This window comes from Giraffa tippelskirchi, chromosome 10 (assembly GCF_054371585.1).
Source record: "Giraffa tippelskirchi isolate mGirTip1 chromosome 10, T2T-mGirTip1v1.2.pri, whole genome shotgun sequence".
Taxonomy (NCBI): Eukaryota; Metazoa; Chordata; class Mammalia; order Artiodactyla; family Giraffidae; genus Giraffa; species Giraffa tippelskirchi.
The window spans coordinates 71122172-71148619 of record NC_137284.1 but is presented as its reverse complement, the minus strand read 5'-3'; the positions used below and the strand labels follow the sequence as shown (position 1 = coordinate 71148619).

Below are 26448 nucleotides of genomic sequence, written 5' to 3'. Positions count from 1 at the left end.
GTGACCATACGTGAGGTGGCCTGGCTGTTAAGGAAAAGAGCAGTGACAGAGGAGTGGACAGGCTAAATAAAAATCAGCTAACTTGTTTTGAGTTTAATCATGTATCACCTGAACTGTCTCATGAAAAGAAAGTTTGTAGCCAGACTACTTGTCCAAGTAAATTAGCATTTATTTCTATAAATAAAATTAATCCATATTGCAAAACATCTTGATAATTTTTTAAGAATCTATTATCCGTGACTCTGACACTGATTCTATTTTAATAATTCCTTCAACTCATAAAGAAAAATAACACAGATTTTACATGCTTCTGGACCTTTTTGATAACTTGGTATCATAAGGTTAATTTAGGGCTTCCCAGGTGGCGCGAGTGGTAAAGAACCCACCTGCCAAGGCAGGAGATGTAAGAGACAGGGCTTTGATCCTTGGCTCGTGAAGATCCCCTGCAGGAGGGCGTGGCAACCCACTCCAGTATTCTTGCCTGGAGAACCCCACGGACAGAGAAACCTGGTGGGCTACAGTCCATAGGGTCGCAAAGAGTTGGACATGACTGAAGGAACTTGGCACATACACATGCATAAGGTTGATTTATTCAGACCAGTAACTCTCAACACTGATGTTACATTGGAATGGTCTGGGAACTCTCAAAAAATTCTAATACTTCACAAATTATGATTATGTTAATCTAGAGTAGATCTGGAATTTAAAAAATTTTATAATAGAAAATCATAATCAATATAAAAGAGTAGAGATAATAATATAATGAACGCTCAGGTGCCCATCATGTTCAATATATATCAATACGTGGCACATCTTAACTCATTTATGCCATTCCACTCCTCCCTTACCTTGTCCCAATTACTTTGTAACAAATCTCAGGTAGCTTGTTATTTCATCTGAACATTGATACTTTTAAAAAGCTCTCAAGTGATTCTGACCTATAGCCAAGACTGAGAAGTACCAATAGAACATTCTTGTTTCTAGGTTGAAAATTTATGAGAGGCAGAGACACTGTATTCTAAATCTTATCCTTTCCTTCACATGGAGAGCATTGTTAGACATGGTCGCTCAATAAAATATTACAAAATTACTAGAAATGCCCATTTGTATATCTGTGTTTATCACCAATAATCATATTATTCTCCTGTGCTGTGTAGTATGGTCCAGTTCAGTTCAGTCGCTCAGTCATGTCCGACTCTTTGCGACCCCATGAATTGCAGCACGCCAGGCCTCCCTGTCCATCACCAACCCCCGGAGTTTACCCAAACCCATGTCCATTGAGTCGGTGATGCCATCCAACCATCTCATCCTCTGTCATCCCCTTCTCCTCCTGACCCCAATCCTTCCCAGCATTAGGGTCTTTCCCAATGAGTCAACTCTTTGGAATTTCAGCTTCAGCATCAGTCCTTCCATTGAACACCCAGGACTGATCTCCTTTAGGATGGACTGGTTGGATCTCCTTGCAGTCCAAGGGACTCTCAAGAGTCTTCTCCAACACCACAGTTCAAAAGCATCAATTCTTCAATGCTCAGCTTTCTTCACCGTCCAACTCTCACATCCATAAATGACTACTGAAAAAACCATAGCCTTGACTAGATGGACCTTTGTTGGCAGAGTAATGTCTCTGCTTTTAAATATGCTGTGTAGGTTGGTCATGACCTTCCTTCCAAGGAGTAAGCGTCTTTTAATTTCATGGCTGCAATCACCATCAGCAGTGATTTTGGAGCCCCCAAAAATAAAGTCTGCCACTGTTTCCACTGTTTCCCCATCTATTTCCTGTGAAGTGTTGTATAGTATGGTAGTACTAGCCATATATGACTATTTAAACTTTGATTAATTAAAATTAATTTAATTTAAAAATCAGTTCCTTTGTATCAGTAAACACATTCCAAATACTCACTAGCCATATGTAGATACTGGCTAATGTATTGAACAGTGAAGATACAGAACATTTTGATCTGTTAAAAAGTCTAATTGAACAGTGCCTCTAGACAGCTTTACTACTCTGTTCAGCTACTGAAAGAGTAATCAATTCAACTGTTCAGTGGTAAATTAAAATGAAATAAATGAAGAATTAAAGAAGCAAATCACAACATGCGATGAATGTAAATGTAAAAAATAATAGAATTTTGGAAGTGGGAAGACAAACAATGAAAGCATATTCAAAAATGTAAGGTCAACTAGGGAGATTCTTCAGAAGGCCTCTTGAGGAATAGGGAGGAGAACATTTTTCTGGGAAAGGGTGGGGAACATGCCAGGAATTAGGCTAGATTTTCCAGGGGGAAAGTATGAAAACTTAATAGAATCAGACAGTGGCAATTAATGACAAAGAGTTATTGAATTTCAAAGCTTCTCACAAGATCTGATCTTTTACAGTCCCTGGTATGAATTCCAGAATTTCAAGTCAGGTAGCTGACAAACTGAAAGAGCATATTAGACAAGACTTTTAACTTTGGGGGAAGAAAATGAGGATAAAATATTCATCTTGGCATTTGAAAAGAGCAAATGCAAGGAAAAGTGAAGTATAGGGAGACTCACAGCTGTCCTGTGAACCATCTGGGTCTGCTTGGCTGCAGCCATACATTACACAATGAAGCTGCCAACCACAGAGTTCTGAATGTGTGGAAAGCAGGACTATTCATCAGTGGATTCATTTTTAACAGAGATTAATTGGTAACTAATTGATACTTGAACTGCTAGTGATCTGTGGGAGAAAAGGCAATATTAGCACTACATATTAAGCCAAGACACCACGGGATACTTTCACGTTAGAATTTGTGAGTTGAGAGTGCATGCTCATGTAGGAAAGTATAGAACAACATTAAAAATTGTGTTCAGACCATCTTAGGAATGCAAAAAAACAAACACACACATTACAGTACTGGGCCAAGCATATGTAAGTATCCAGGCAACTCTCATTGTTTTTTGAGAGGTTTTGGAACAGAATCAGGCCAGACCAAATGTAATTTGTAATAAAGTTTTATTGGCAGTGTAGAAGACAAGTAAGGAAAACATTTTAGTAACTTTCAGTGAGTGAAATTTATGAGTTTGCTTTTATATTGAAAATTTGCTCATAAGATGTTGGTGGCCATTGGTGTGTAAATGTGTGGATGTGGTAATCTCTATTACTAATAGCAATTTTTTTTTCTTTTTTACTTTTTTCCCCAGTTTAAAAAACAGTGTGCTTTTACCATGGACACAGTAATGATGGGTTATATTTTTATAAAAACCAATTAGAATAAATAGTCTGCATAGGCAAAGCATCTCTATTTTTTTTTATAAAACATCTCTAATTAAAGTATGCTAGTTAAATGCGATAAGGTAGTTGAATGGATGTTAGTACACAGTAGAAACAGGTGATTTCCAAGTTTGATGGTTTTACCTTGAAAACTCAGGTTGTGAGAAAATCAAATTAAACCAATAGAAAATTTAAATATGTTATTCAAAGTGTATGGAATAAAAAGGTTCCACAATTTAACTGTGACCTAAAGAGGTGCTGAATGAGAGAGAGACTGCTTTATGCAAGAGTCACAGGCAGAAAAGGGGATTTTCTTCATGAGATAGTGATACCTCATATCTGTCTCAGGCCAGACATAAATACTCTCATATTTTCTCTGCTGCTGCTGCTGCTGAGTTACTTCAGTCGTGTCCGACTCTGTGCGACCCCATAGACGGCAGCCCACCAGGTTCCCCCGTCCCTGGGATTCTCCAGGCAAGAACACTGGAGTGGGCTGCCATTTCCTTCTCCAATGCATGAAAGCAAAAGTGAAGTTGCTCAGTCATGTCCGACTCTTAGCGACCCCATGGACTGCAGCCTACCAGGCTCCTCCGTCCATGGGATTTTCCAGGCAAGAGTACTGGAGTGGGTTGCCATTGCCTTCTCCAGACATATTTTCTCTACCCTTCTTATAATATTAAAAACAAAATGCAAAAAATTATCATTTTACCTTTTCTAATAGAATTACAATTCATTTTCTACTCCCTGTTAAGGAAGCCGTATTACTATTTTAGATAAAGCTGAATTCCTTTAAAAAAAAAATGACTCAGAGGATGACCAAATAAATAGTGTTGTTGTTGTTTAGTCACTAAGTCATGTCCTATTTTTTTGCCACCCCATGAACTGTAGCCTGCCAGGTTCCTCTGTCCATGGGATTCTCCAGGCAAGAATACTAGATTGGGTTGCTATTTTCACCTCCAGGGGATCTTCTAGACCCAGGGATAGAACCTGGTTCTCTTGCACTGGCAGGCAGATTCTTTACTGCTGAGCCACCAGGGACCCCAAAAGGGTGAGATGCATCCCTGGGTGGGCTCGAACCACCAATCTTTCAGTTAACAGCCGAACATGATAACCGATTGCACCACAGAGACACAAAATAAATGGTAATTAGTATCAAATTATAGCCTATCCTCCCCCTGGTCCCAGAAATACACAGGACACACACAATGCCTTAGGTATTTCAGTAGCCTCATAATTCACAAACTCAGACATAATTCACTAAATAGATCCTCTGTGCTAGGGACTTAGTTCTGTGCTGTGGGTACACTAAGATGAATGGAACACCTTGAGGTTTCTGGAAGGGTCCACAACATAACATGGGAGGCAAAGATGGAAACAACCAGATGCAACAATATAATAGAAGAAATAATAGTGTAGCAAAGATGATGAAAATATCTGGAGAAGTCCAGGAAGGTTTCAGAAAATGTATGACACCTGCCTTGTTCCTCTCCCTTCTTACTTCTCCCTTCTGAAGTTATGAGCACATGAAAATCTATTAAACAGTGACCTGGATCAAATCATGCTGGGAGGAAAATATGAATAATGAGCTATGAAATGCAGAGCAGGTTTTGGGCCCCGGGATCATGCGCAAAATCTGCCCCTAGGGCATTCTTAACCAAATCCTTAATTTTTATGATTCAAGGATTCCTTTGTTTTATGCACCAAGAGGTAGTAATTGATTGTAGATAGCTAAATTTTATAATTCAAAAATTTTATTCCCAGGACAATGTTTGATAAAATCACAGTGAAAGGTAAAAGATTTTGCTAGCTGGCTAACTATATATTTGGGAGTATATTTGGCAGGATATTGATGTTATCTTGATAAGACAAGAAAGGATTAAGTCCATGGAGGACATTGTGGAGTATATTTTTAGGCAGGACTGTGATACTGTTAGCTCTCCCATATTTCAAAGGCTCACTTTAGTAGAATATTGTGAACATGTGAAATGAATTTTAGTCCTTCCTTGGTTTTCCTTCCCTGGCTTTCTTGGCATTTCTTTCCATCTTTATCTTGAAAGCTCTTAAGACTTCCCTGCAGACTGTATTCAAGTAACTTCACAGAATGTTAGACTTGGGAGGGATTATAGAATTTATCAAAATCATCCTTTCAGTCTTGTTGTTTGGTTGCTTAGTTGTGTCTGACTCTTTGTGACCCAATGGACTGCAGCATGCCAGGCTTCCCTATCCTTTACCATCACTCAGAGTTTGTTCAGAGTTTGTTCAAACTCATGTCCATTGAGTCGATGATGCCATCCAGCTATCTCATCCTCTGTTGTCACCTTCTTCTCCTGCCCTCAAACTTTCCCAGCATTGGGGTCTTTTCCAAAGAGTCGGCTCTTTGCATCAGGTGGCCAAAGTATTGGAGTTGCAGCTTCAGCATCAGTCCTTTCATTGAATATTTAGGGTTGATTTCCTTTAAGATCGACTGGTTTGATCTCCTTGCTGTCCAAGAGACTCTCCAGGGTCTCCTCCAGCACCACAGTTTGAAAGCATTGATTCTTCAGTGCTCAGCCTTCGTTATGGTCTGACTCTCACATCCGTACATGACTACTGGAAAAGCCAGAGCTTTGACTTATACAGACCTTTGTGAGCAAAGATGAGAAAACTGAGGCTCAGAAAGTGGCACCCCTAAAATAATGTATGCAGAGCTGGGGCTAACAACTTCCAACTCAGTAACTTTTTCTTACTGCTATAATCTTCCCCAATCTGGCAATATTATCATTTAATTACCACTATCTATTTTTGTTTTGAATAAATACTATGTGTTAGTTGGCTGATTTCTTTTACTTGAATCTAGAAGGAATAGAATTTCCATCAATGGGATCCCAGTATCTGCCTTACTTGACATTTATTTCCTGATAAAATTGATCATTCGTGGAAGAGGAACAATTTGGGCCATTCTGAAGTTGATGCCTATTCTTCATATTTACCCTGAAAATTTAAACATTAATATATATTTTATCAATGGTTAATGTAAGAATTAAATTTATAGTGTTGCTATACTTGAATTGACTTCCTGATCTGGCATTTGAGGGTTTCCCAGTGTTTCTAGTGCTCTTTCTTTCTCAGTGCCAGACATCTTATTTGAATTCTTTTATTTCATCACATTTTGCTTTACTGTTCCTTTAGTTATCTTCCAAAACATATTCAGTGTTACCAATTCATCAGGGTGCTTTTTCTTCTCTTAGTTTAGGGTAATATTAGCTTTCTTTGCTCATTTTCTTTTCTCTAAGTTATTCTGGAAATGTATGTGGAAGAAGTCATATCAGTTCACAAATTTGACTATTACTGAATCACATGGGTTTGATTTGCCAAAATATATGACATTGTCTTCAACATTCAGAGTGTACTTAGAAGAAAGCCTGAACTGTAAGAAAAGGATTTTTTTGTGTGTGATGTCCACTTAACTAATAAATCTGTCATCACTGACTGGTCTCCATTTCCTCTGAAATAAACAAATCACTATTAAGTTCTTTGAAGCAGGAGACTGCCAGGAAACACGAAAGTCACTTTTGCTTCATCCTCCAAGATAAAGTATTTAATAAGTGGAAATGAGATGCAACAGAAGGAGCCATAGGGTCTTCACACCTGCTAGAAAGTCCAGCAGGTCTCCACAGAGCAGGAATTCAAACAAACTTCAGACCTGACGTTCAGCAGAAGTGCAGAGATGAAGCCAAGAATAAACGCTGTAAGGCCCTTGAAAACTTCTTAAGTTGAAAGCCTGACTTGTGGAAACCTAAGAAATTAGAAGAGGAAAGTTGAGGAATCTGGAGGCCCATGACCCTCAACTGAATTAGCCCTATTGTTATTTTTTCTTTAGACTATTCCATTTTCTCCTTTAAATCAAATGGCAATTGATCCTTGTTTAAGAATGCATATTAGAAAGTCAGGGTCTTGGTTAAGGAGTCAACATCAAGCATCTATCACTGAGGGCTTTTCTGTTTGTTTGCTTGCTTATTTAATTTCAGAGAAATCCAGACCTGTATTTTATTCTTGTTTATCTCAGTCAAAATAAATGGGTTTCTTTAGAGTAAATGCACATGTAGTCTAACAAGGAAATCACTAGGAAAATATGAAGTCAAGTGAGAGGCAGAACAAAAGGAGAAGCAAAATTTTAGAGCTCCTTAGAGAGAAAAAAAGCAAATAAAATACAAAGGAGATAAGAAAACCCAAGTGTATTTACAGATTAAATTTAAAAGGGTTATGCATTGCTATTTTCCTTAAATTTTGTGTTCATTATTTATAATCAAGAAATTTATTTGTCTCAGTAACAGCAAATTTCTCTCTTTTAAAAAACAGTATTTATGTGTTTGGCTGCATAGAATCTTAGCTGTATCACATGTGATCTTTGCTGAGTGCTGCCAGATCTTTCATTGCAGCAAGGGCTCTCTAGCTGTGACTCACGGGTTTAGTAGTTAGGACGTGGACTCAGTTGCCCACGGCATGTGGGATGTTAGATCCCCAACCGGGGATCAAACCCTCGTCCTCTGCATGGCAGAGTAAATTCATAACCACTGGACCACCAGGGAAGTCCCAGTAACAGCAAATTTCTCTTAACTTGTGTTATTTATATGTAGCTCTGTGAGCACAAATTGCTGTGGTTGATATTTGTTTCAGTGATTATAATACTGAAAAAGAAAAACAGAAGAAACAAGACACACTTGATCCAGATTACATTTTTTGTTTGAAGTAAAAACTTTCTTTATCTAAAGGTTGAGAAACCTCTTAACTCAGGTGATAGATAGATAGGTAGATGCATACATACGTATAAATACATACATACATAGATTTCAAATAGATGATGTTGAAAGGAGCAGTAGTGTAACTGGGCATATCAAGACAGTGAGTTGTTTTGTGTGTGCCAATAGCCCAGTCACCGAAATTGTGCCAGTGCTCAGGCTTCTCACTCTTCTCACTGCCTGCCTTCAACCAATCTGTGACTAATTTAAGGATGCCCACACTGTGCAATTATTTATAATGGCTCTGCCTCCAGAAAACTTGCACATTTATTTTACCTTTAGAAATAAATTTAGTGCTATGCCAATCAGGTATTTTTAAGGTTATTGTAGAAATTTCTCTTGATTGACATCAATCAGATTTGGCACCAAGATGAGAGTTCTTCTTTCATTTCATTGTTTTTAAAATTGAATCTTTCTACTTATCACTTAATTATCGATAAATTTAAAATTACATTGGTTTTCGGAGAGTCCTGATACTTTTAAACAAAAAACAGTTTCTAGCTATGAAAGAGTGCCATACCACTAGGCTCTGTGCAACCTCAGTCATTGGGAATTGCAATAGGAAAGTTGATTTTCTATCCACAGGTTTAGCTTTGGTTATTTATAAATGTGGAAATGAACACTGAGTGAGTATATCCAAGGCTTGAGTAATTTATATTTCTCAATTATTTGATAAGAAGGTATAGAGGCCTTTTAATTCTAGGGCTTCTACTCCTGCAGTATTGATAATACCTTAGACTTTGACCTCCAGAAGGTAAAGAATTCATTGTCTGTTAGGCTATTACTTTCTAATTATGGGAATCATTGATTGGTTTAATGGAACTGTGTCTTTATATTTTCATATGCAGGACATTAAATTATAAATCTCTTGGAGTCATTTCACTCTTTATAAATCTCAGGATGAAATACAAATAAATTACCAAAAATACTCAGTCCCTGCACTGTGTGGGTATTAAAGAGGATGTGGAAAAATGTTGAAGGAATGGGGGCTTGCTCCAATTGTTCTAAGCCAAAAATATCAAAATTTGGCTTATACGACTATGGAAACTAAAAGTCTGCTTATTCCTATAGGGAATTAATGCATTACTCAAACTTGAAAAATTATATTGCCTGGCAACTACAAAATATGTTTAATTTCCAATCCTATCTTTACTCCTTTATTTTGAATCCAGTATCATTCTCAAGTTCTGTTCTGCTGACAGTTAAACTCTCATTGGAATATTGTACAGCTGATATTCTGCTCATGCTATAGGAGCCATCTAATATAGCCACCTTATCGATTATAGAGTTGATTCAAGATTTCTTTCCATATCTACTTAATTGCTTTTAATTTAAGAAACTGGAGACTGAAGAACACTAAAAGTCAAGCCTTTCCTTAAGGAACAAGTATTATGTATTAATATGGCACTCTTCCTTGAAGACCTCAAAGTTGCTAAATATAGAATTTTCTAAATAATAGTCTTTGGTTGACTTTATTTTTCCTTTTCAAAAATAATCCAAAAGGCAAATAGCAGTAGTGGTGTTGATTTTCCGTTCCAGATTTCCTTAGTCAACACCAAAAAAGAGACTACTGAAGTTTAGTGTGGAGGAGCAGTCATGCTATCCATTTTAATTCCAGGGTGTAAGGATTGTTTTGCCTAAAATAAATATGAAATGGTTAACTATGCAAAGTTCTAACTACAAGATTATTTGATTTTACCGTATTGAATGTGACTCTTTCCATTGCATAATGCTATCTTGTATTATATGATTAAATATAATTATGATGGTAGTAGCACCTATATCTGCTACCCCAGCCAGTCATTATCTGTTACTGTAAAATTTGTCAATTAGCTCAAGTGGATGGAGTGCTAATGATGCCAAAACCACAGGCTCAGGTCTTGTGACATTAGGTTCTTTTAGAGAACAACTTTTGTGGCTATAGAGCACTGCCCTAATCACTGGCAGCCATATAGTAAATGCATTCTTTGTTACACAGGGAACCGTGTGTGTTTGCTCAGCCATAAATGGAAAACCCATTCAAGGAAGCCACTTTGAAATGGTTGATCATATTTTTAGGATGATAGATTCATCTCCCTGAGTTGGTTAGTCGTTTGGTCATTTATAATGTGCATATTGAGTGCCTCCCATTGGCAAAGTGCTGTACTTCTTTAAAAAAAAATGGGACTTCCCAGGTGGCTCAGTGGTAAAGAATCTGCCTGCCAGTGCAGGGGATTCAAGAGACAGGGGTTTGATCCTTGGGTCAGGAAGATCCTCTGGAGAAGGAAATGGCAACCCACTCTAGTATTCTTGCCTGGGAAATCCTGTGGACAGAGGAACCTGGTGGGCTACAGTCCATGAGGTCACAAAGAGTTGGATACAACTGAGCGATTGAGCGTGTGGTTGATTTTAAAGGGAAAAGTCTAAAGCCCAGGTCCCATATATATTATGTAGGTGCCTATTTGACCAAGTCAATTTAATGAATGTGTTAATGTACTCGTCAATTAAGAGTAAAATTGAAATAATTTGAATATTCCTCTCTCAAATCATGCTAATAGTTTAGCTCCAAGATCTCAGCTATAGATCATGAAAGTCTGATAAGGAAAGAAGATAAACCACTTACCAGTAGGAAAATCATTCCTGTGTTTGTTAACAAAGGCTATCAATTTTACATTCTGAGCAACTGCTTATATTTCCCTTAACCTAATTTCTTAGTTTAAAAATGCTGTATTTTTCACTTGTATCTATCAAGAATCCCTTTCCAGTTTATCCCAATGTTTCCTTACTCGTTTTTTACATGCAAGTATGAACATTGATTTAAGCATTCTTCAGTGAGCACCGACAATGTTATCAGGCATGGTGTTAGAACTTTAAAATGGGATTAGTTGTTTAAAAACCAGACTCATTTTTGTCCTCCAGGAGTCAGGTGGCAATACAGAAAGACATACAGTTGTCACAACTTGAAGGAAGGTGAAATGTTATTGGTATCTATTAACAGCAGAGGAGACTACTAAACATCTCCCAACGCATAGGACAGTGCTCACAACAAAGAATTACCTGGGCCAAAGGTCACTAGTGCTGAAATTGAGAAATCCTTGGGGCAAGGGTAGGGCCAGAAGGATGAGGAGAATCTAAAGAATAAGGTCAGGTTCTTGCTCAAAAGGCACAGCCACCTAATCCTGCCCTGATTACATCCCTCAAATTAATATAATACACTTCCAGCCCACACTCTCTTGCCAATGTTTTTTTTACCAGCACTTCAGCATTCTCCATGTGCTAGGCTTCAGTCCCAGAAGAGCATTACTTTCCGAAGGGAAGGGTATTCTGTGCTCTTTTTTGTTTGTAAACTTTGGTTCTTGCTGTTTTTTGTCTGAAATACTCTTTATTTCTACATCTACAGAAATTCCACTCATTCTTTAGGACTTACCCCAGAAGTCACTTCCTTTCAATAGTCTCGTAGCTTATTGTGCATCCTTTATTTTTAAGTGAATTATTTTCATTAAAATTATGTATTAACCCATATCTCCTAACTATAATTGCAGAGATTAAACCATGAGCTCCAGGTGTACAGGATAGCATCTGACACAGAGCTTCTATTTTAAGTATTTGATAAAAGAATAAAATAAATACCTGAATCAACTGTAGAAAGAGAATGAAGGACCTGAACTGCACAAAACTTTTAAAAATAAATACCCTTGATTCGCTTTACTCTGAAGTGTTAAAAATTTTGAGTCTAGACATTATTCATCCTTTGACAGCTAACAGACATAAGTATGAAATCTGCATTCCACGCAGGAGAGTAAGAGCTCTTTTCCTTTTCTCCTACTACTAATCCTTATACTTGAAAATAAACACACGGAAATTGCTGGCAGAAAAGACGCAATGTTATGGTTTCTATACCACTCACATTTTAAAATAACATTGCATACATAGTTTCTAAGTAAGTTTATAGATTAAAAGTAAATTTGAGGGCTTCTTTCCAGAAAGATATACTAGATGTACTTTTGTCAATTCATTCCATTAAGTACAGCTGAAAATACTGGACTCTGTAGATAAAAACAAACCTAAGAAGATTCTTAAAGGTAGAGAAAGGAAGGCAGAATGGCAAGAGGCTTTGACACCAAGAAATGACACAGTAGTCAGGTCCCTCAGTTGGCATTTGTCTTCCATGTCCTAGGTATGGAGTTGAAGAAGACAGCAATCTCAAAACACCAACAAACACAAACAAACAAAAAAGCTCTGACAAAAGTCTGTTGTCTCTGGGCAAAGGTCCAGAAAAGGGGTAACCTCACAGAGCGAAATACTTCAATACAGCAACTGCTGTACTCAACTTTTGCTCTGTGAAAGCCCCTATTAAAAGGGTTGGCACTTAAAGAGGAGGTATTGATGAATTTCACCTGGTTGGATAAATCTACAGAGAATGATGGTGAATGAAACAGTCAATCCCAAAGGTTATATATTGTATTATTTCATTTATATAATATACTTGAAAGGCAAATTTATAGAAATAGAGCAGATTTGTTGTTTAGTCACTAAGCTGTGTCCAACTCTTTGCAACCTCATGGATTGCAGCCCACGAGGCTCCTGGAGCTTGTTCAAACTCATGTCCATTGAGTTAGTGATGCCATCTAACCATCTCCTCCTCTGTCTCCCCTTTCTCCTCCTGCCCTCAGTCTTTCTCAGCATCAAGGTCTTTTTCAATAAGTCAGCTCTTCGCAGCAGGTGGCCAAATTACTGGTTGCTAGAAATAAAGAGGGGATGGAGCCCAGAGAGCATTGAGTGTGGCTGCAAAAGAGTTATATGCGAGACGGAAATATTCTGAATCTTGATTGTTTCTGTGCCAACATCCTGATTGTGATTCTGTGCTCTACTTTTGCAAGATTACCATTTGGTAAAACTGGATAAAGAGTACGTGGAATTTCCTAGTGTTATTTATGCCTGAATGTGAATCAATAATCATCTCAAAATTTAAAAGTTAATTTAATAAAACATTACAATGGCTTAAGAGTTCTTTAGGATATCTTATTATATTAAAAATATGTTTATTTAACTTTTTATACAGGCCATGATACAGTTTATACTCACAGTATATATTTTCTTTTCCAAAGAGGAGTTGTCAGTGCTGCCTTCCAAATAGGAGCTACTTCTTTTCGCTGAGGATAGAAGTTCTGCTTACATGACTGGTGTTTACAAAAGATGTCACAACATAAGTTCCATGCTTTTGTGCCACATACATTTTGTTGAAAATATTGTAAATTACTTAGTGAGAGTATTTAGGGAGCATGAGTAATTCCATAGGTGTTTTACAATGAACGGCAAGGTTCTAAAGAGCCATCCTAAGAATACCCTGTTACAACTAGTTTCACCTACCATAGTTTCTTTTAAGCAGTTAAAAAGAAAAAAAAAAGCATAATTGCATTTGAAAACAAATTTTCAGAAAAAGTCAAAAGAAAATGAATCAATTGCTGAGATGCCTCTATGTTCAAAGTGAAAACCTAATATCCTGTCATCATCATGAGGTCATGAAGTTACTCAGTTGTGTCCAACTATCATCATACGTAATAGTACATGCAGGCATGCATACACACTTAGTCACTCAGTTGTGCCTGACTCTTTGCAACCTTTTGTACTGTACCCCACCAGGCTCCTGTCCATGGGATTTCCCAGGCAAGAATACTGGAGTGGGTTGCTATTTCCACCTCCAGAGGATCTTCCTGACCCAGGGATTGAAACATCACACTATTAAACATAGTATTTTGCAAGCTGTTTAGGCCCCTTGTTGGCAGAATCTAAGACTGAAAACCTGCTGAGTTTATCAGTGGATGGATTCTAGATCATTCCTTCTTCCCAAGATATGCTTGTTAATGTCTAGCGGCCTTATGTTGGGGCAGCAAAATTACCTAGTAATCATGTCAGTTTATTAATAATGTGGTCCTCTGTAATTGAAAACCTTGAGAATTTTGAAACTGTTTGGCTTTGGAATTTTTATATGGGAAAGGTTTAAGTCATTAAATGTTGCTCATGTGTTTTTTTCCTCCTCATTTTGCATTTCTTTCAGTAGGACCTCTTTTGATATGGGTTCAAAATGGAGTATTTGGGCAGGATTGTTTTTTACAATGGCTAAATGCACAAAATCTGGAGGAAGAATCATCAGGATTAAACCCTAGCTTGCCCTTGTTGGCGTGTGACCTTGCAAGTGTTACTGGAGCTCTCTGTGCCTCCGTGTCTTTGTTCTTGAAAAGAAGGATTAATTAAATCAATAAATGCAGGTGCTTAGAATACAGCCTGGTACTTAATAAGCACAACTAAAGGGTAGCCATTACTATTATATCAACATCAAGAATGTGTAAAATTACATTATACTCTTAAAGAATTTCTCTTTTTTAATGGTTAGAAATGGTATTGTATTGGAATTTTACCAGAGACAATAACTTACCATTTTTGATCACCAAATTCATGCTAAAATTAATTGATTGGTTTTTGTTCAATGCCTACCACACACTACCATTAATGGTGGTGTATTAAATCATCCCTGATTTTAATTGCTCTGAACATGAAGATCCATGAAATGCATGAAGATTTTCACAGATGTGGGCTCAATCCCTGGGTCAGGAAGATCCCCTGGAGGAGGAAACAGCAATCCACTCCAGTATCCTTGCCTGGAAAATCCTATGGACAGAGGAGCCTGGTGGGTTACAGTTCATATGGTTGCAAAGCATCAGACATGACACATGCATACACACACATGGAGGACGTGTATGTCATATTGCATTTATAAATACCAAAATTAGACATTCAAAGCAAATCTTTTACTCCCATTGTTTTAAAACCATTAATGGCTTTCATTAAGGGAAAACACTCAGCATGAACATTGAAGTCTCTCACAGGCCCTGGCCTCAAATCCCCTCTTTCCTCACATACTCATTTCTAGCACTTTGAGGTGGTTGGTGTTCCTGGCACATTCAACGTCCTCCATTTCAGTCCTTTGTCCACTCGGTTCCTAATGTAATTCTCGGTTTCTCTTTTAGGCAAACTCTTCTCCATTTCCAAATTTGGCTCACATCTGCCTTCTATGGGTTCCCGCTTAACTAGTATCAAATGGACTGAATGCTTCTCTTCTCTCTTTAAATCACTATGGAAATACCTATGCTCTACCCCCTTCACTATATTGTCTTATTTTTGTCAGAATGATTGATTTTGCATTTCAAAGTTTATAACTACAAGAAAGTACAAAGAAGAGTATAATTGGCATCCATTTTTTTTTTCTCTCTCTCTCCCTCTCTCTCTCCACCCTCTGCCGCCCAACCCTCCCCAATGCTGTGAGCTCCTCAGGGGCAGGAACAATTTTTACACGTCTTTGTGTCCTCTACTGTGCCCAACACAGTTACTGGCACATAGGAAGCATTCAGTAAATGTCTTATGAATAATTCCATTCACAAGAGATGGAACTAGTTTAAAATGTTCTTGGGATAGAGTACTGAGATCAGTATCATTTGAACATATGATCCCTACCTTGACAAAATAGGAATGTAGTTTTATAGGCAGAGTAAAAGCAAATTCATATACTTATCTAGTGTGTTAGGCTAATTGGTTGTTGTGGTAATCAGTGTGAAATGCCAAACCTGACTCAGGTGTTATTTGCCTTCTCAAAGGAAAATTACACGAAGCGTGTGACTAGTGGGTTGTGTGGTCTGGAGAAAAAAACGCAATCACAATCCTTTAAGGATTTTGAACCTGGAATTGAGAAAACTGTTGTGTCACTGACAGTTTAGAAAAAATAGTTTAGTTTTGAAGAACTTAACAGGAAATCTGTTGACTCATGCATGCATGCTAAGTTGCTTCAGTTGTGTCCCACTCTTTGCAACTCTATGGACTGTAACCCGCCAGGCTCCTCTGTCCATGGGATTCTGTAGGCAAGAATACTGGAGTGGGTTTCCATGCCCTCCTCCAGGGGATCTTCCCAAGCCAGGGATCAAACCCAGGTCTCCCACATTGCAGGCAGATTCTTCACTGTCTGAGCTGCCCCAGGGAAGCCCATAATCTCTATGTTGTTGTCTCAATTTGAAAGCCTTTTCTTTCACTTTTCCATGACATAGCAGGCTCTCTGCTGAACTAAAGCCCTGCCCTGGGTTCCAGATGGTTCGTCAGCAGCATAGTGTCCTGCTCTACCCTTTCTTGTCCTGTGAGCTCATAAGCTCGGCATCTGTACTTCTGATATGTCCCCTTCTTTACCACTGTGATAGAACTTTTTTTGTTGTTGTTTCATTCAAAAACACATTACTTACTCAGCCTGTCATTCAAGGTACCACATGGCCTCAACCTATTTTCTGAGGGTGATTTTGTCATCTAGTCCACATGTACTGTATACTCTGGATACTTCCTATAGTTTGTACTCACTAGTCAGTCTCTAACCTTACTTTTTACTCTTAATTTTCCTGTTACCCGAAAAGGTGTCTTCTGCCATCTCCCTCTGTAGAAGCCCTGCCGTATTTTAAAATACTAGCATAAATATAATCTGTTCATGAAACTTTCATTATTCTTCAATTTCATGTGATTTTTTTTCTTCTTTGATTAACCATGAGTGTTTGTATCTCTGTTCTGGCACTAAGCCTGTTCTTTGATGTTTTGAATCGTTTTAAGTTTTTAAAAATATCCCTTTTCTTAATATCTTCACTCAACACACACACACAATAAGTAACTGATTCATTTTGAGTGTCTGATTTTGGTATTTATAAATAAAATATGACATATACTTCCTCTATATGTGTGTGTGTATATGCTTAGTTGCTCAGTAACTTAATGAAGTTACATGATATATTACTTACCAGTTAGTACATCTTCAATAAATATTGTTTGAGTGGAATTTATATGATAATTGACAGCTTGAAGATGGAGAACTGTTAAGATATGAAAATTCATAATGGAAGATAGCAGATTAAGCATAGCCTTTTGGAGAATTCTTCATTTTGGGAGGAGAGAATAAGGGGAACAGAGATGAGGCAGCCCAGACAGGGTGACTTTCTTTGGTTATTCAGGGAGTTGTCAGAGGGCCTCCCTAGAACCCAGGTCAGCTGAGGCTTAGCTAGAGAACAACTCGATTTCATGTAAATCAGCTCTTATTAATCATTCCCAGAGTGAGACATTTCTGCTCCTATTTTATAGTTATACTAGCAAGTGGGTGCCAGAGGAAAAGGGAATTCCCTGGGTAACTGGACTGCAACCTCAAACCTCTTCACTTCCTTTGGATGATTAATTATGTTGCAAGCTTCTTAACAAAGGACGCTTGATTCAGATCCCGAAGCATGAGGGTATTAAGGCTGCAGCACTTTCTTAGCATCCAGCTCAGTTAAATTTTTCTCAAAGCTGGTTCCTATTTCTGGCAGTAACTCTTCAGTTCTGGAACTTTAGTTCCAGCCAAAATAAACTATTGTCTCAGGTCTGTATTTTTCCTGAAGCGCCATGGCATTTTTATGGAATGTGGAGACAGTTTTATGTATGACTTTAATGGTAACAATAAAGGATCTCCTTCTTTGGCCTGCTATCCTTCCCGCTCTAGTACAGCCGTGATTACACAGCCTCCAAAAGAGGGCCATCTTAAACCTTCCAAAGGAAATCTATCATTTATCTTCTGTGTGATCACATTTATTTTCTGTGACCTTCACTTTCCTAGTTTTATTTTTTTCCTCATTTACAGAAGAATCAAATTATTTTTTTATGTGTAGTTGGTTACATTTTTAAAGAAAAGAAAGAAATCCTCTACTACATTATATGGTTCATAATTGTCCTGTTATTTAATTAAATGATGCTATTTAAGTCAACTTTTAAAGTAGCTGTACTTTGTAAACATTTATTCATGCTGCTAGTGATAATTCAGAGAAGAAAATATTACATTAAGTCTTGAAGGCTTTTTAGATATGAAAGACAAAGCTTGCCTAGTCTTGATATTTTTTTCCAAATATGTATTAACTTAATTAAAAAACACATGTCATAAGGATGGATTTGAATCCTTTGAGACTATCTCTAGCATGATAGGATCAACATGTTAACATTCAACATTTCCAAGGCCATATTTTCCCACTTCAATGAATGGATAAAGGAAATTCTTCTGAGATTATTATGTTTCCATTATTTGAGTTTGTCTTGTGAACCCTCCAAAACATGATTTGTAAATTGAGGAATTTAAAACTAAAAGAAAGTTCTGAAGTCAAGTCTTTGAAAGAAGATGAGCTAATCCAGGCGTACTAATCCTCGAAAAAGTGATTGTTCTTTTCAGTTAACTAAAATTTAAAAGTCTTCTTTTGTTAATGGTCATCTTTTAAAATGAGAAATTACGTTCTAGCCGTTTCAGGAAAATAGCAATAATGAACTTTCCATGGTTTGTAGTTCTTGTTAGCTATTAAAAGCAATTATAATGTTTAAATCTTGTAGCATTGCCACTAGAATATAATGACTGTTCACAGCAGCTTTAGTTTCATGTTCCATAAAATTGAGCTTCCTGTCTTTACATTTTAGAAGCTAGATCATGATCCTTGAGCTTTTGCTATGTTAATGCATACAATTGCTAAGGAAAGGAAATAGTGTAACATGAGAAGACAAAGAAATTGAACCATCAAAGTAGACTTTTCCATAATAAGCAGAATCTTGGTGCTTGTTGAACTTAGCGATAGCATTTACTAAAACATATCTTTGAGCCATATGTCTGGAAATGTCTTACCACTTTAATGTGCAAAGCGCACAGAGACCTCAGCAAGATTCTGTTATGACGAGTTCATGAGGCAAATCTGAATTATTGGTAAAAATGAGCAATGAAACTATTCTTCTAAAACTCATTTCATGTATATTCAAGTTATCATAGGTTTGAGGAAATTGTATGATGGCTTATTTTTCTCAACAGAAACCTTAATTCACATTTTTAGAGCATAAACACCATCAGAAAAGACCTTACTTAAGCTAATAAAAATTTTCTTCTCATAGAACTATTGTAATACCTAAAATAAGAACTTTTTCTATTAGTCTTATTTATGAACATTAGACAATTTTAGCTTTAGCTAGGGTTTGTTTCACATAATAAATATATTTGTTACATTTGTTTCTTGGTTGTGTATGCCTGTCTATATAAATACAGAGAATGTGTAGTTAATACTGCATGTAAGTTGTATACATTTTGAGATATACACATCATATTCAGTACAGTTCCTTGTAGATAATGAGCTATTAATAAAGATAAAACACTTATTAAAATCAATTATTATCCTAGAAAGGAAGACCAATACAGAGTCAATAAAACATTTACTAAGGGCTTCCCAGGTGGCACAATGGTAAAGAATCTGCCAGTGCAGGAGACACAAGAGATGTGGGTTTGATCCCTGGGTCAGGAAGATCCCCTGGAAGAGGAAACATCAACCAGCTCCAGTATTCTTGCCTGGAAAATTCCATAGACAGAGGAGCCCAGGCTACAGTCCAGGGGGTCTCAAAGAGTTGAACATGACTGAGCAGACAGACAGACAGACAATCTGGTTGTTAATTTTAGGTCAGTGTGACTTATTTAAGTGAAAAATGCTAATGCTTTTCTCAAATTGGTGTTTAAATGTAATTATGAATTATGGAGCGTTCTCTTTTCATTAGAAAAAACTTAGGTTCCATGGAGTATTTTCTTTTAATAAGTCATTGCTTTATAGCTAATTAAGCACACTAGGAGCTTTGTTTGTAATATAATGAGCAATTAAATTGTAATCACTTGAGTACAGTATTTCTAACAGCCTAGATCTTTCATATTATGGGTTTTACTGAGTTTAACATACTTCAACTCAAGTGGAAAACTTTTCTGTGTTGCAAAGATAGTCTCTTCTTCAGTTGAGAAATAGTGTATTCCAGAGTTGAAGGAAGGAAATGTATAGGTATTTGAATGAGACAGTAATAGAAAACCAGTATCACTTTATTTAGTGTCTAGGGAGGAAAAACTACAATTATATTGTAAAAATATATTTTCAAAGTGCTATAGAAATTTTCTCCCAGGTAGAATGTTCTATTTATTTATGGGGATGTTTATAAAGTACTTTCATGTATATTGTCTCATGTGTTCATTTAATAAATCTATGAGGCTGGCAGTAAATTGAAAATAAAAGGATTACAACTATTAAATAAATGAACAGGGTTTCTTTCACACCACTGAGATTTTCACATCAAATGTACTGCCATTTCCATTTCCAAAGCTAGTGCCAGAAAACTTGGTGTTTCAGTGTAGATTAATTGACATTTATTGTGTGGCTACTTACATGGAGCTTAATTATAGGCACATTATTTTTAATTTCCAGTATTTTTTAAAAATCAGTCATTATGGAATGAGTGTAATTTGATGTTGTAATTAAATATAAGCTTAAAAATAGGAAAATTTTCCCTTAGTACTGCCGCAAGTACATAACCCATAAAGCACACACTTAAATATATATGAAACAAAATGCACATGACACAAAAATACACATACCTATTTCTCAGAATACTGCAAAGCTTATATATTTTCCTTCTGTTTGCTATTTGTAAGCCAACTCTTTCTAGAAACTAGGTACACTGTATGGTTTACTTACATTTTCTGCTACTTAAAATAGCATGATAACCAAGAAAGCAGTTACAAAATGTTTTTTTTTTTCCTTTCTTTCTTGACAGTCCTGACAATTTAGGTACTCTGTTGTCTTCCAAACAATTGTTTATATTTTTCTTTGTTTTAAATCACAAGTTGTTTAAGTAATTTCAATGTGGAAATGTCTTCAAGAGAAAATACCAATATCCATCTTAAATGAAATTATTATTGCAATGGCGGGAAATTTGGAGGTTTTTTAGTTTCCGGTACTTTTAGTTGTCTGTGCTTTTAGTTTCCGTTACTCAGAAGTTGAAGGTGGTCTTTTTCTTCTTGACATCTTTCATTCTGTGCTTTAGATTTGGCACAGCTATTGTTTCATTTAAACAACAAAACACTCAGATGTGGTGGTCATTGCTGCATACCTCAGTAATCTATGATTACCAACAACTCACTGTGTGTTGCACAGGGTGAAAAATTTATAGCAACTTCTGGCTCTTTCTCTGTCACAGTGACATGAGCATAGCCCTTGTGATTTACCTGTCTTGATGAATTGCCAGATCAACATAGCCAGAAGGATTATGTTAGATTAGGCTAAGATTAGGCTAAGAATAGCTTAGCCTAATCTTTCTTTTCTAGAAGGTTCTAACTATAGATGGTTATCCATGCTCTTATGATAGTTTCTAAATACCAGAATCTAGCTTTATGGAATAGTAAGGTGTGACAACAGTGTGCTAGAGAGCCAGTTAGTAGTAGCTCTAGAAAGGCAATGTTAAGTTTTCAGGAAGTTTGAGAGCTAGTTGACATCACCCTATGGTGAGAATATTTACAACACGAAAGTGGCAAATTGGATAAAATTCATTTGCAGTCATTCAAAAAGAGAATGCAAATATTGCATAAGTAGTTGAAAATTTAAAAACCTAGACATGCTTTATATATCTGCCAAAATTTGCATATGTGGCCAATGATGACTAAATAAAAGAAAATAGTTTAAATATCTAGAGTATAAATATATATGCATACACACACACACAAACATATATACACTTTTTGGGGGGCTTACTTTGAAAATAAAAGACAATGGCATTTAATTACACTCAGGAAAAATGTATGCTTTAATTTTGACTACAGTTTTTAGTAGCAAAACTGTAAAAAGAAAGTATGAAAGAAATAAAATCATACAGACTTGCAAAACCCATTTGTTTTTAAAAAGGAAACATAATTAAATCTTGTTGATTGGCCAAAGAAATTATGAGCACAGCTGGGTCTTTTAAAATGTGTGCTGGTTGAAAGAACTAGAAAATATAATTACCTCCTTTTGAAATCAATATCATTTAAAAAAAAAAATCAATATATATTTAACTAAAAGTTAGGTGGGAAGTGACAGCTAAGTGATTCAAATAAAATTAAAAGACTAATAAATGTGATTTAGTAAAAATTTCAGTTAGTTAAACCTTACTCATGATACATTGTATGTTTAATAATGTTATTAATAATAGGTGTATATTATTGGATTCATAGTACATCTCAGATATACACACTGTAAATTTGCTCATTTTCCTCTGTACAGCAATCATATGTGAATTCTGTAGATGGGGACTCTGAATTTTAAAAGACTTAAGACCACACAGGTTGTAAGTAGCTATAGTGGATTTCTAACTCAGATTGGCTGGCTTCAAAGCTCCTGCTACTTTCTCTCAGTCATTCTTCCTTTCTAAATATATAAAATTTGTAAATAATATGTAAAGCTGTAAAATGTATGTAGCTTTAATTATAATCACAGTTCTGTTTGATCAATGCAAAAGTTTTTAAAATGTATATACTATTAAGACTTTTTTCCACTGATTGAAAATTATTGCAAGAAAGCACAGGATACACTTTACATGTGTGTGGGTGTTGGAAAATTACATTTTAGGAATAAATTTTATACCCTCTTGTACAACACAGGTGTTGACCCACAAGTATTAAGTACAACAAACATGTTTATACTTCAAGCCCCTTTCCCTCCACATAGAAGTGGAATACTGAATGCTATTTAATACCTAACTTTCTTTTCAAAAATTATGAGCTCTGCTCTGTGACATGTGAAAAAATCATTAAATTCTGAGTTTTGACAGAATGCCTTAACTCGATGTAAAATTACAAGCCATGAATTGTCCGCAGGACCCAGATGAAAGCTTTATTTTGTCACAGACTTTACTTTATATCATTTATATGCTATCTTGGTAGACATTCAAAATAAGTGTAGAAGATTTTCAAATCTAATATAAAACGTAATTATGATCATTTTTATTTTTCAGATTTCAGTGAAGAGTGAATTTCCTAGTGAAATTCTTAACTGTGTTACCTTCAAGTTAGTCTTGAAAATATTCTGAATGCATAGACAATAATTGCATTTAAGTTCTTAAGTTTCTATATAAATGTAATTTCATTTAAGACTTCTAAAAAGTATTCTGGGGCTTCCCCAATGGCTCAGCTGGTAAAAAATATCTGCCTGCAATGTAGGAGACACAGGAGATGCAAGTTCGATCCCTGTGTCGAGAAGATCCCCAGGATGGGGAAATGGCAACCCACTCCAGTATTTCTTGCTAGAAAAATCCCACGGACAGAGGATCCTGGAAGGCTACGGTCCAAAGGATAACAAAAATCAGATAAGACTGAGCACACATACACATACACAAAGTACAATTTTAGAAGCTCCTTATATAGTTAGCAATTCTTAAGGCTGGACAAAATGTTTTATGCCACATGTGGGAATAAAGGAAGGCTTCTTGGGTAGATGTTTATCACAAGAAAATATGAGAATATACATATGTATCTTTCTAAAATTGCTCCCCCCCATGAAATGGACAAATAATAATATTATCCAGGTATTTCTCATAAGTTGCTCTTAACAAAAGCACACGTTATGCCTCCCAAAATATCAACTTTTGACAGCAAACATCAAGCTGCCATGATAGTATACCCAAAATGATTACTTTTAATTACCTGTGGATTTATCTTAAGCAGCTTTCATCCTTAACTTGATTGTAATCTACCTTAGGATAAGCACTTTGTCATATTGTTCTATGTCCTAGCACATTACCGTAATGAGCTATTCATGTTTGTGTCTAACAAACCACACTCTCAGCATATAGTATTTGGCTGTGGATGTCTGATTCAGAGATGGATTATAGCATAAATTGGTATGCAAATGCCACTTTATTATTGAGCCTCAGAGTTCAACAAGATTGTTAATGTCTAATACTCCTTTCTCCATAAACCAGCAGATCCCAGACCTGACCTTCATTCTTACCTTCTTTTGTCCAAAAAGTGTAACTCTAGAATCAGTGTCTCTGATGTCAATCTCTTCCTTCATCTCTCAGAATAGCGTTTATATAGTAAATGGACTCTCATCTTTTTTTCTTATTCATTGCAGCTATTCTGGTTTCACTGGTCTCTGTCAGCAGCCAGCTTTGTGTACATATTCTTTATTGCATAACCCAGTAGTTCTTAATATTTTACCATCAGAAATTATTTTAAATTATTTCATCTTTTTGGTTAGAGCTCATGTTTCAGATTTTTTTCAAAGTAAATTTCATTGCAGTTTTTCCCAGCTCAAAATACATATTATGCAGTAAATACTGGTAATAATTATGGGGAGAAAGGTGATGACATATGACTTGTATACGGTGGGAACCATCAGCAGCACTTCTTTGTCTTTTTAATATTATTAAGCTCAAACATACTTGCATTAGAATTTTTCATTATATTTTGGAAAATTATTAAATCACAAGTTGATTTAATCATAGAGCACTGATTTTATTTTTATTGTTTTTTTTTTTTTTTTTTTTAGAAAGCAAGTACTACTTTAGTGTAAACAGAATTCTGCCTGTTGAGAGTATATAAGTAATGTTCCTTGAATGTAAGTCCTAAATTCTTAGCCTTCTCCCAATCGTGAAAATTCCTTTATGAAAGCAGTCACAAATTGACTTAATACAGATTGGTCACCCTGAGATGGTTTTCCTTCTTGCCAAGACAGCTGCAGTAGAGAAACAGATCACAAAGCATTGAGCTCTACCAGCAGCAATCAAAAGGAAACCAACTGCTGCTTGGAGCCTGGGCTAGACTCCTGAGTTGATTGGGATCTTCCAATCTTTTTTTATTTTATTACTGTTATCTATTACTTAATATTTTATATTTATTTTTTATACTTGTAAATTAAAGCAAAATCAATTTATAAGTCATTTGCTGTTAATATTCCCATATAATTATTTCTACAATTACTATTGTGGTTAAAAAATACCTATGTGATTTACTTCTCAAACTCTCTATATGAAGAAAGCTGTGAGTAGACAATATAATGGGTTCATAATGTTGTTCAGTAAACACTTACAGTCTTATTTTTTAACCCATTTAAGAATGTTAAACATTTTATGTACTCAGATATCAAGGCAGAATATGACTCTTCTTTACCTAAAACTATATACCTGGCTACTAGGATTCTTTGCAGGAGAAGAAGCACACAGTTATACACACACACACACACACACACACACACACACACACACACACACACACACACACACACACACACACACACACACAATTTGACTCCAGTTTTTAACCTTCAGAGGAGACAAAAATTCATACAGTGATCCCACTGGGCCTTGTGAAGTGTCACCTCAACAGTTTCATTGGAAATATCACAATTAAACCTGCAGCTTCATTTGTAGACTAGCCAAAAATAATACACAGATCCCTTTAAAGATTTGTCCATTTTTCAATGTAAAATAAAACTCTGCTAGTTACTGTGTAAATCTAAACTTCCTAGGTTTTAGGTAGACTTTTGTTTCCAGAACTAAATTTTCATATGCTTGAAAAAAAAAGTCTTAACTCCTAATTCTATCGAATCTATCATTTTCAGTTGCTGAGGTCCTTAGAGCCCAGTCCCCACTAATAATCTCTAGAGCTTGCAGTTGATTACTGAGTGCCCAGAGTATGCAGTTACGGTGCTAAATGATTAACTTAATTTAATCCTGTTCACTTTAATTCTGTGTTAAATATGAGGAAAAGGCAAGTTCATGGTTGAATAAACAGACAAATGGCAGAAACTGTGCTCTTAACATCTGCTCATTTGGTATCTTGGGTCATAAACATTCTGTGTAGTTTTCACAGCCATATTTGTGCTAAGTCGATTCAGCGGTTCAGTCGCATTTGACTCTTTGTGACTCTATAGACTGTAGGGCCACCAGGCTTCTCTGTCCGTGGGATCCTCCAGGCAAGAATACTGGAGTGCTTTGTCCTCCTCCAGGGGATCTTCCCGACCCAGGGATTGAGCCTGTGTCTCCTAGACTGGCAGGCAGAGTCTTTACCACGAGTGCCACCTGGGAAAGGGTAGCTATATTTAATATCACAACTAAATAATGATGTTTCTTGAATCCTTGTTCTTGTGAAGAGGCCATGCAATAGGTAAGGATATTTAGGGATCTGAAAGAATGCTTTCATGTCTCTTTCTATAGCTGAATGACATTTGAGACCTAAAAACATCACCTAATAGTATGTGATCTCTGATGAGCACATTTAGTCTTTCTGAGTCTCTTTATTTGTCCTCCATAACTACAGCAAGTGGAGCTAGATGATTTGTGGGAATCTGTTCAAGTTCTAAAATTCATACATTTTAAATCAAGGTTTATTAATTAAGCCAACTTTATTAATTTAATGATATATATTTACTAAAATAATGAATTTATCATAGCTCTTATGTGCTTTAATGTATCATTGAAACATGGCAATGAGAAAAACACTTCATGAGCAGTCTGGTCATTGGCTGGGAGGAGATAAGTCTTGGCTGTGGTATAAAGGTGGTGTTGTTTATACATAAGGCATTTACAGTAACT

General features: G+C 36.2%; 1 protein-coding gene and 1 non-coding gene across 2 annotated transcripts in view; one reads left to right on the top strand and one right to left on the bottom strand.

Moving 5' to 3' along the window:
• The window catches only part of MEOX2 (mesenchyme homeobox 2), a 71139-nt gene that overhangs the window by 14543 nt on the left and 30148 nt on the right, over positions 1–26448 (top strand). The gene's annotated exons all lie outside the window — the stretch shown is intronic.
• Positions 4295–4368, bottom strand: TRNAN-GUU (transfer RNA asparagine (anticodon GUU)). Its single transcript has one exon. It is a non-coding gene; the product is annotated as a tRNA-Asn (tRNA).